The sequence below is a fragment of the Salvelinus alpinus genome, chromosome 6, assembly GCF_045679555.1.
Source record: "Salvelinus alpinus chromosome 6, SLU_Salpinus.1, whole genome shotgun sequence".
Lineage (NCBI taxonomy): Eukaryota > Metazoa > Chordata > Actinopteri > Salmoniformes > Salmonidae > Salvelinus > Salvelinus alpinus.
The window spans coordinates 81,923,010-81,935,509 of NC_092091.1; positions in this window are offsets into that span (position 1 = coordinate 81,923,010).

Sequence of the window (12,500 nt, forward strand, 5' to 3'; positions counted from 1 at the left end):
GGACAGATGGATTACATGGACAGATGGATTACATGGACAGATGGACAGATGGACAGATGGATTGATGGACAGATGGATTGCATGGACAGATGGATTGCATGGACAGATGGATTGATGGACAGATGGATTGATGGACAGATGAATTGATGGACAGATGGATTGATGGACAGATGAATTGATGGACAGATGAATCGATTGACAGATGGATTGCATGGACAGATTGATTGATGGACAGATGGATTGATGGACAGATGGATTGATGGACAGATGGATTGCATGCACAGATGGATTGCATGGACAGATGGATTGATGGACAGATGGATTGATGGACAGATGGATTGCATGGACAGATGGATTGATGGACAGACAGATTGCATGGACAGATGGATTGATGGGACAAATGGATTGATGGACAGATGGATTGATGCGGTTAACTACAAACTACAGACTGGCAGAAATACAATGTATGTATTCAAACAACTTGAAGAAATACACTATGGAACTATTCATACTAAAACATGTGTAACAGCGTAAAGTTACCCAAAACAAAGTACCTTGTAAAGACAAGACTGTAGAGATGAATTAAATATACAGTCGGAAGTTGGAAGTAAGGATGAACCAGATTTGTGGAGGTCAACATTTTTTTTTCTGAGACCTTGGCTGATTTCTTTTGATATTCCCATGATGTCAAGCAAAGAGGCACTGAGTTTGAAGGTAGGCCTTGAAATACATCCACAGGTACACCTCCAATTGACTCAAATGTCAAAGAGTCAGTCAGAAGCTTCTAAAGCCATGACATTATTTTCTGAAATTTTTCAAGCTGTTTTAAGGCACAGTCAACTTCGTGTATGTAAACTTCTGACCCACTGGAATTGTGATACAGTGAATTATAAGTGAAATAATCTGTAAACAATTGTTTGAAAAATTACTTGTGTCATGCACAAAGTAGAGGTCCTAACCGACTTGCCAAAACTATAGTTTGTTAACAAGAAATGTGTGGAGTGGTTGAAAATCGAGTTTTAATGACTCCAACCTAAGTGTATGTAAACTTCTGACTTCAACTGAAGCAGCCTGCTACCTTCCATTCAGACTTCCAGACAGCAGCGAGAACAACAAACACAAAACCGCTGTTTTCCCCTTGAGTCTACAAGTCAGTTATTTTCTCTGTTATCATGTGTTGCTACGGAAACATTAGGAGGGAAGTACAAGCTTTGGTTGAAAGATTGTTACACTATTTAAAATGTTAACTACATTTTTTAAATGTAACCTTTATTTAACTAGGCGATGCATTGTTATTTACAATGACGGCCTACACCGGCCACGCTGGGCCAATTGTGTGCCACCTATGGGACTCTCACTCACTGACGGTTGTGTACAGCCTGGATTTGAACCAGGGTGTCTGTAGTGACTGCTCAAGCACTAACATGCAGTGCCTTAGACCGCTGTGCCACTCGGGGACCCCTATTCTCTATTTAGTGCACTACTTTTGACCAGAGCCCTATGGCTATATAAGAAATAGGGTTCCACAATAGTGAATAGGGTCCCATTTGGGACACAGTAAAAATCTACACGGGCTGAGTACTCCTCACCCTGCGTACGACACAGATAGGGAGAAACACCTACACACTTTCACCGTAGAGCGTCTCTCTCTCTCTTTCACTCTCTCTGCTGTTGTGTTTACACAGCCGTCTACATGCACAGCCGTCTACACGCACAGCCGTCTACATGCACAGCCGTCTACATGCACAGCCGTCTACATGCACAGCCGTCTACATGCACAGCCGTCTACATGCACAGCCGTCTACATGCACAGCCGTCTACATGCACAGCCGTCTACATGCACAGCCGTCTACACGCACAGCCGTCTACACGCACAGCCGTCTACACGCACAGCCGTCTACACGCACAGCCGTCTACACGCACAGCCGTCTACACGCACAGCCGTCTACACGCACAGCCGTCTACACGCACAGCCGTCTACACGCACAGCCGTCTACACGCACAGCCGTCTACACGCACAGCCGTCTACACGCACAGCCGTCTACACGCACAGCCGTCTACACGCACAGCCGTCTACACGCACAGCCGTCTACACGCACAGCCGTCTACACGCACAGCCGTCTACACGCACAGCCGTCTACACGCACAGCCGTCTACACGCACAGCCGTCTACACGCACAGCCGTCTACACGCACAGCCGTCTACACGCACAGCCGTCTACACGCACAGCCGTCTACACGCACAGCCGTCTACACGCACAGCCGTCTACATGCACAGCCGTCTACACGCACAGCCGTCTACACGCACAGCCGTCTACACGCACAGCCGTCTACATGCACAGCCGTCTACATGCACAGCCGTCTACATGCACAGCCGTCTACACGCACAGCCGTCTACACGCACAGCCGTCTACACGCACAGCCGTCTACATGCACAGCCGTCTACATGCACAGCCGTCTACATGCACAGCCGTCTACATGCACAGCCGTCTACATGCACAGCCGTCTACATGCACAGCCGTCTACACGCACAGCCGTCTACATGCACAGCCGTCTACATGCACAGCCGTCTACATGCACAGCCGTCTACATGCACAGCCGTCTACATGCACAGCCGTCTACATGCACAGCCGTCTACATGCACAGCCGTCTACATGCACAGCCGTCTACATGCACAGCCGTCTACACGCACAGCCGTCTACATGCACAGCCGTCTACATGCACAGCCGTCTACACGCACAGCCGTCTACATGCACAGCCGTCTACACGCACAGCCGTCTACATGCACAGCCGTCTACATGCACAGCCGTCTACATGCACAGCCGTCTACATGCACAGCCGTCTACATGCACAGCCGTCTACATGCACAGCCGTCTACATGCACAGCCGTCTACATGCACAGCCGTCTACATGCACAGCCGTCTACATGCACAGCCGTCTACATGCACAGCCGTCTACATGCACAGCCGTCTACACGCACAGCCGTCTACATGCACAGCCGTCTACATGCACAGCCGTCTACATGCACAGCCGTCTACATGCACAGCCGTCTACATGCACAGCCGTCTACATGCACAGCCGTCTACATGCACAGCCGTCTACACGCACAGCCGTCTACATGCACAGCCGTCTACATGCACAGCCGTCTACACGCACAGCCGTCTACATGCACAGCCGTCTACATGCACAGCCGTCTACACGCACAGCCGTCTACATGCACAGCCGTCTACATGCACAGCCGTCTACATGCACAGCCGTCTACACGCACAGCCGTCTACATGCACAGCCGTCTACATGCACAGCCGTCTACATGCACAGCCGTCTACATGCACAGCCGTCTACACGCACAGCCGTCTACATGCACAGCCGTCTACATGCACAGCCGTCTACATGCACAGCCGTCTACATGCACAGCCGTCTACATGCACAGCCGTCTACATGCACAGCCGTCTACATGCACAGCCGTCTACATGCACAGCCGTCTACACGCACAGCCGTCTACACGCACAGCCGTCTACATGCACAGCCGTCTACACGCACAGCCGTCTACACGCACAGCCGTCTACACGCACAGCCGTCTACACGCACAGCCGTCTACATGCACAGCCGTCTACATGCACAGCCGTCTACATGCACAGCCGTCTACATGCACAGCCGTCTACATGCACAGCCGTCTACATGCACAGCCGTCTACATGCACAGCCGTCTACATGCACAGCCGTCTACATGCACAGCCGTCTACATGCACAGCCGTCTACACGCACAGCCGTCTACATGCACAGCCGTCTACACGCACAGCCGTCTACATGCACAGCCGTCTACATGCACAGCCGTCTACATGCACAGCCGTCTACATGCACAGCCGTCTACATGCACAGCCGTCTACATGCACAGCCGTCTACACGCACAGCCGTCTATATGCACAGCCGTCTACATGCACAGCCGTCTACATGCACAGCCGTCTACATGCACAGCCGTCTACATGCACAGCCGTCTACATGCACAGCCGTCTACATGCACAGCCGTCTACATGCACAGCCGTCTACATGCACAGCCGTCTACATGCACAGCCGTCTACATGCACAGCCGTCTACACGCACAGCCGTCTACACGCACAGCCGTCTACATGCACAGCCGTCTACACGCACAGCCGTCTACATGCACAGCCGTCTACATGCACAGCCGTCTACATGCACAGCCGTCTACACGCACAGCCGTCTACATGCACAGCCGTCTACATGCACAGCCGTCTACATGCACAGCCGTCTACATGCACAGCCGTCTACACGCACAGCCGTCTACATGCACAGCCGTCTACATGCACAGCCGTCTACATGCACAGCCGTCTACATGCACAGCCGTCTACATGCACAGCCGTCTACATGCACAGCCGTCTACATGCACAGCCGTCTACACGCACAGCCGTCTACATGCACAGCCGTCTACATGCACAGCCGTCTACACGCACAGCCGTCTACACGCACAGCCGTCTACACGCACAGCCGTCTACATGCACAGCCGTCTACATGCACAGCCGTCTACATGCACAGCCGTCTACATGCACAGCCGTCTACATGCACAGCCGTCTACATGCACAGCCGTCTACATGCACAGCCGTCTACATGCACAGCCGTCTACATGCACAGCCGTCTACATGCACAGCCGTCTACATGCACAGCCGTCTACACGCACAGCCGTCTACATGCACAGCCGTCTACACGCACAGCCGTCTACATGCACAGCCGTCTACATGCACAGCCGTCTACATGCACAGCCGTCTACATGCACAGCCGTCTACACGCACAGCCGTCTACATGCACAGCCGTCTACATGCACAGCCGTCTACACGCACAGCCGTCTACATGCACAGCCGTCTACATGCACAGCCGTCTACATGCACAGCCGTCTACATGCACAGCCGGGTCGCTCAAGATGCACAGAGATGTTTGACGTTCTTTCAGGTAAGCAGGACGTCTGGAATACGACTTCAATAGTGGCCACTAGGGGGCAACGGTGAGCGCTAATACCATCAAGTAGGCTTGGGTTTTGCTTGGGCGTCGTGGAAGTGTCTGGCAGATGGGCGTAAGCCGCAAGCTTGAAAGTGGCGTGTGAAAACCACTGCTAGGTCGTTTTACACGTTGGTTTTTTAATACTTTCCTAACCTTTACCTTAACCATTCAGAATGAATGGCTAAACTTAACCATTCAGAATGAATGGCTAAACTTAACCATTCAGAATGAATGCCTAAACTTAACCATTCAGAATGAATGGCTAAACTTAACCATTCAGAATGAATGGCTAAACTTAACCATTCAGAATGAATGCCTAAACTTAACCATTCAGAATTAATGGCTAAACTTAACCATTCAGAATGAATGGCTAAACTTAACCATTCAGAATGAATGCCTAAACTTAACCATTCAGAATGAATGCCTAAACTTAACCATTCAGAATGAATGCATGAACTTAACCATTCAGAATTAATGCCTAAACTTAACCATTCAGAATGAATGCCTAAACTTAACCATTCAGAATGAATGCCTAAACTTAACCATTCAGAATGAATGCCTAAACTTAACCATTCACAATGAATGCCTAAACTTAACCATTCAGAATGAATGCCTAAACTTAACCATTCAGAATGAATGCCTAAACTTAACCATTCAGAATGAATGCCTAAATTTAACCATTCAGAATTAATGCCTAAACTTAACCATTCAGAATGAATGCCTAAACTTAACCATTCAGAATTAATGCCTAAACTTAACCATTCAGAATGAATGCCTAAACTTAACCATTCAGAATGAATGCCTAAACTTAACCATTCAGAATGAATGCCTAAACTTAACCATTCAGAATGAATGCCTAAACTTAACCATTCAGAATGAATGCCTAAACTTAACCATTCAGAATGAATGCCTAAACTTAACCATTCAGAATGAATGCCTAAACTTAACCATTCAGAATGAATGCCTAAACTTAACCATTCAGAAATAATGCCTAAATTTAACCATTCAGAATTAATGCCTAAACTTAACCATTCAGAATTAATGCCTAAACTTAACCATTCAGAATGAATGCCTAAACTTAACCATTCAGAATGAATGCCTAAACTTAACCATTCAGAATGAATGCCTAAACTTAACCATTCAGAATGAATGCCTAAACTTAACCATTCAGAATGAATGCCTAAACTTAACCATTCAGAATTAATGCCTAAACTTAACCATTCAGAATTAATGCCTAAACTTAACCATTCAGAATTAATGCCTAAACTTAACCATTCAGAATTAATGCCTAAACTTAACCATTCAGAATTAATGCCTAAACTTAATCTTCCAAACTTGACGTTTATGGACAAAAGTCGGAATCTGCAGTGAGACTGTGAGAGCACACACACACACACACACACACACACACACACACACACACACACACACACACACACACACACACACACACACACACACACACACACACACACACACACACACACACACACACACACACATACATACATACAGAAACCCAGAAACCCACACACAGGGACTGACTAACACGCTTGGTCTGCTAACCATCATGACATCTAGTATAAAGTGCTGACTTGGTCCCAGCGTATCAAAGAGAGTAAAGATGGATTTCTCAGACCCTGCTACGCCTGACAGCCACAGTCAAGATCCACTATCACGAAAGGAGTGTGTGTGTGTGTGTGTGTGTGTGTGTGTGTGTGTGTGTGTGTGTGTCCCAACCCCTCTCTGTTCGCCTGACAGTCAGAGTCAACATTGGAGATCAGGGAAGGAGCCACAGGCACCAAGATGACTTGATACTGTATTGTAGAGTTGATGTTACACACACACCTTAGCTAAAGACACAATGCAGCCGGCTTTCACACACAACAAACGCACACACACACACTCACACAAAAAAACACACACACATTTGCACACACGCACGCACGCACATCACATATAAACACACACACACACACACACACACACACACACACACACACACACACACACACACACACACACACACACACACACACACACACACACACACACACACACACACATACACATACACATACACATACACACATTCAAAAACACTCCACACAGGACTGACTGACACGCTTGGTCTGCTAACCGTCATGACATTTAGAGTAACTTGTAACTTAATCCCAGCATATGAAAGTGAATAAAGATAATATCCAAACCCCCTCCAAACCCCCTCCAAACCCCCTCCAACCCCACTCCATCCTCCAACCCCCCTCCAACCCCCCTTAATTTCCTTTCCATCCCCCTCCAACCCCCCTCCATCCTCCCTTCATCCCCCTCCAACCCCCCTCCAACCCCCCTCCATTCCTTTCCATCCCCTCCAACCCCCCTCTTTTCACCCTCCATTACCCCTCCAGCCCCCCTCCATCCCCTCTCCATCCCCTCTCCATTCCCCCTCCAGCCCCCCTCCATCCCCCCTCCATCCCCTCTCCATTCCCCCTCCAGCCCCCCTCCATCCCCTCTCCATTCCCCCTCCAGCCCCCCTCCATCCCCTCTCCATCCTCCCTCCAGCCCCCCTCCATCCCCTCTCCATTCCCCCTCCAACCCCCCTCCATCCCCTCTCCATCCTCCCTCCAGCCCCCCTCCATCCCCTCTCCATCCTCCCTCCAGCCCCCCTCCATCCCCTCTCCATTCCCCCTCCAGCCCCCCTCCATCCCCTCTCCATCCTCCCTCCATCCCCTCTCCATTCCCCCTCCAGCCCCCCTCCATCCCCTCTCCATCCTCCCTCCAGCCCCCCTCCATCCCCTCTCCATTCCCCCTCCAGCCCCCCTCCATCCCCTCTCCATTCCCCCTCCAGCCCCCCTCCATCCCCTCTCCATCCCCCCTCCAGCCCCCCTCCATCCCCTCCATTCCCCCTCCAGCCCCCCTCCATCCCCTCTCCATCCTCCCTCCAGCCCCCCTCCATCCCCTCTCCATTCCCCCTCCAGCCCCCCTCCATCCCCTCTCCATCCTCCCTCCAGCCCCCCTCCATCCCCTCTCCATTCCCCCTCCAGCCCCCCTCCATCCCCTCTCCATCCTCCCTCCAGCCCCCCTCCATCCCCTCTCCATTCCCCCTCCAGCCCCTCTCCATCCCCTCTCCATCCTCCCTCCAGCCCCCCTCCATTCCCCCTCCAGCCCCCCTCCATCCCCTCTCCATTCCCCCTCCAGCCCCACTCCATCCCCTCTCCATCCTCCCTCCAGCCCCCCTCCATCCCCTCTCCATCCTCCCTCCAGCCCCCCTCCATCTCCTCTCCCTTCCCCCTCCAGCCCCCCTCCATCCCCTCTCCATCCTCCCTTCAGCCCCCCTCCATCCCCTCTCCATCCTCCCTCCAGCCCCCCTCCATCCCCACTCCATCCACCAACCCCACTCTATCCTCCCTCCATCCACACTCTAACTCATCACCATCCTCCATCCATCTGACCTCCATCCTACCTCAAAACCCACTTCCATCCCCCTCCATCCCCCCTTGAAACCCCCTCCATCCTCCAACCCCCTCTATCTTCCCTTCATCCTCACTCCATCCCCCATCCATCCCCCTCTATCATCCCTCCATCCCCCATCCATCCTCCTTCCATCCTCCACCCCCCCTCCAACCTCCCTCTATCCTCCCTCCATCCTCCATCCCCCTCCATCCCCCTCTATCCTCCCTCCCTCCATCCTCCATCCCCCCTCCATCCCCCCTCCATCCCCCTCTATCCTCCCTCCATCCTCCATCCCCCATCCAACCCCCCTATATCCTCCATCCCCTCTCCATCCCCCTCTATCCTCCCTCCATCCTCTATCCCCCATCCAACCCCCCTCCATCCCCCTCTATCCTCCCTCCATCCTCCTTACCCTCTCCTCCCTCCATCCCCCTCCAACCCTCCTCCATCCTCCAACTCCCCTCCAACTCCCCTCCAACACCCCTCTATCCTCCCTCAATCCTCCCTCCGTCATCCCTCCATCCTCCATCCATCTTCCAACTCACCTCCATCCATCCCCCCTTCAACCCCCCTCTATCCTCCCTCCGTCCTCTAACCCCCCTCCATCCTCCCTCCCTAACCCTTTTCCAACCCCTTCCACCCTCCTTTCAACCCCATACAGTATGTACTGTAGTCCTCTACTGTAGTAAAGATAGTGTATAGTCCTCTACTGTAGTAAAGATACAGTATAGTCCTCTACTGTAGTAAAGATAGTGTAAAGTCCTCTACTGTAGTAAAGATAGTGTATAGTCCTCTATTGTAGTAAAGTTACAGTATAGTCCTCTACTGTAGTAAAGATAGTGTATAGTCCTCTACTGTAGTAAAGATAGTGTATAGTTCTCTACTGTAGTAAAGATAGTGTATAGTCCTCTACTGTAGTAAAGATACAGTATAGTCCTCTACTGTAGTAAAGATAGTGTATAGTCCTCTACTGTAGTAAAGATAGTGTATAGTCCTCTACTGTAGTAAAGATACAGTATAGTCCTCTACTGTAGGAAAGATAGTGTATAGTTCTCTACTGTAGTAAAGATAGTGTATAGTCCTCTACTGTAGGAAAGATACAGTATAGTCCTCTACTGTAGTAAAGATACAGTATAGTCCTCTACTGTAGTAAAGATAGTGTATACTCCTCTACTGTAGTAAAGATAGTGTATAGTCCTCTACTGTAGTAAAGATAGTGTATAGTCCTCTACTGTAGTAAAGATACAGTATAGTCCTCTACTGTAGGAAAGATAGTGTATAGTTCTCTACTGTAGTAAAGATAGTGTATAGTCCTCTACTGTAGGAAAGATACAGTATAGTCCTCTACTGTAGGAAATATACAGTATAGTCCTCTACTGTAGTAAAGATACAGTATAGTCCTCTACTGTAGTAAAGATAGTTTATAGTCCTCTACTATAGTAAAGATACTGTATAGTCCTCTACTGTAGTAAAGATAGTGTATAGTCCTCTACTGTAGTAAAGATACAGTATAGTTCTCTACTGTAGTAAAGATAGTGTATAGTCCTCTACTGTAGTAAAGATAGTGTATAGTCCTCTACTGTAGTAAAGATACAGTATAGTCCTCTACTGTAGTAAAGATAGTGTATAGTCCTCTACTGTAGTAAAGATACAGTATAGTCCTCTACTGTAGTAAAGATAGTGTATAGTTCTCTACTGTAGTAAAGATACAGTATAGTCCTCTACTTTAGTAAAGATAGTGTATAGTCCTCTACTGTAGTAAAGATACAGTATAGTCCTCTACTGTAGTAAAGATAGTGTATAGTCCTCTACTGTAATAAAGATACAGTATAGTCCTCTACTGTAGTAAAGATAGTGTATAGTCCTCTACTGTAGTAAAGATACAGTATAGTCCTCTACTGTAGTAAAGATAGTGTATAGTCCTCTACTGTAGTAAAGATAGTGTATAGTTCTCTACTGTAGTAAAGATAGTGTATAGTCCTCTACTGTAGTAAAGATACAGTATAGTCCTCTACTGTAGTAAAGATAGTGTATAGTCCTCTACTCTAGTAAAGATAGTGTATAGTCCTCTACTGTAGTAAAGATACAGTATAGTCCTCTACTGTAGGAAAGATAGTGTATAGTTCTCTACTGTAGTAAAGATAGTGTATAGTCCTCTACTGTAGGAAAGATACAGTATAGTCCTCTACTGTAGGAAAGATACAGTATAGTCCTCTACTGTAGCAAAGATACAGTATAGTCCTCTACTGTAGCAAAGATAGTGTATAGTCCTCTACTGTAGTAAAGATACAGTATAGTTCTCTACTGTAGTAAAGATAGTGTATAGTCCTCTACTGTAGTAAAGATACAGTATAGTTCTCTACTGTAGTAAAGATAGTGTATAGTCCTCTACTGTAGTAAAGATACAGTATAGTCCTCTACTGTAGTAAAGATAGTGTATAGTCCTCTACTGTAGTAAAGATACAGTATAGTCCTCTACTGTAGTAAAGATAGTGTATAGTTCTCTACTGTAGTAAAGATACAGTATAGTCCTCTACTGTAGTAAAGATAGTGTATAGTCCTCTACTGTAGTAAAGATACAGTATAGTCCTCTACTGTAGTAAAGATAGTGTATAGTCCTCTACTGTAATAAAGATACAGTATAGTCCTCTACTGTAGTAAAGATAGTGTATAGTCCTCTACTGTAGTAAAGATACAGTATAGTCCTCTACTGTAGTAAAGATAGTGTATGGTCCTCTACTGTAGTAAAGATAGTGTATAGTCCTCTACTGTAGTAAAGATACAGTATAGTCCTCTACTGTAGTAAAGATAGTGTATAGTTCTCTACTGTAGTAAAGATAGTGTAGTCCTCTACTGTAGTAAAGATACAGTATAGTCCTCTACTTTAGTAAAGATAGTGTATAGTCCTCTACTGTAATAAAGATAGTGTATAGTCCTCTACTGTAGTAAAGATAGTGTATAGTCCTCTACTGTAGTAAAGATACAGTATAGTCCTCTACTGTAGTAAAGATAGTGTATAGTCCTCTACTGTAGTAAAGATACAGTATAGTCCTCAACTACCACATTTTAAGTGACATGCCAGAAGGGAGGCAGATGTTCAACTTAAATATGAACTATCTTTATGAAACTACTGTGGAGTATTTGGAGATCCCGCAGGGAGAATTAAGTCTGTGTTCGCAGTCTAAAACAATCAGCATGCCACCACATGATACTGAGTGACATGAAGAAGGCATTTCATTGAGATGTGCTCTATGCTTGGCATGCTGTGTGACGGAAGAAACACAAATACAGACAGTGATTATCATTACTGTCAGTCAACAGTACAGATCTGTGCTTCAGTCACATGGCCTGCAGGAAGATCAATACAGAGAGGGGAGAATTAGATTTATTTCAGTAAATAATGAATTCTAATAACAGTGCAGTCGATACACACACACACACACACACACACACACACACACACACACACACACACACACACACACACACACACACACACACACACACACACACACACACACACACACACACACACACACACACACACACACACACACACACACACACACAGAGACACCAGGAGACACAGTATGCCATTGTCACTCAAGTCATTATTCAGTGATTCTTCCCTGTGGACTATGGATCGGAACCAACAAAGTCTTTACTATGGAACACTTCCCAGCCAATCAACGCTGGTGTTTGTTCTCCTGCCAAACAGACAGACAATCAGAGCTAGAGAATACAACACTGTGCAACACAATGAAGTGGCCCAGTAGTGGAGGTCTAACATACAGGACACCAGGACATCTGCTTAGTGGATTTCTGACACTTTGTTGACAGTCACGCTGGTCGCCATGATTCAAATCTTCAAGGGCATCCAATGTGTTACTGTTTCAACAGTTTACTGATCACTTCCAGGCTGTATCACATCCGGCCCTGATTGGGAGTCCGATTGGGCGGCGCGCAATTGGGCGCCGCTAGGGCCCAGCGTCGTCCGGGTTTGGCCGGGGTAGGCCATCATTGTAAAGATGATTTTGTT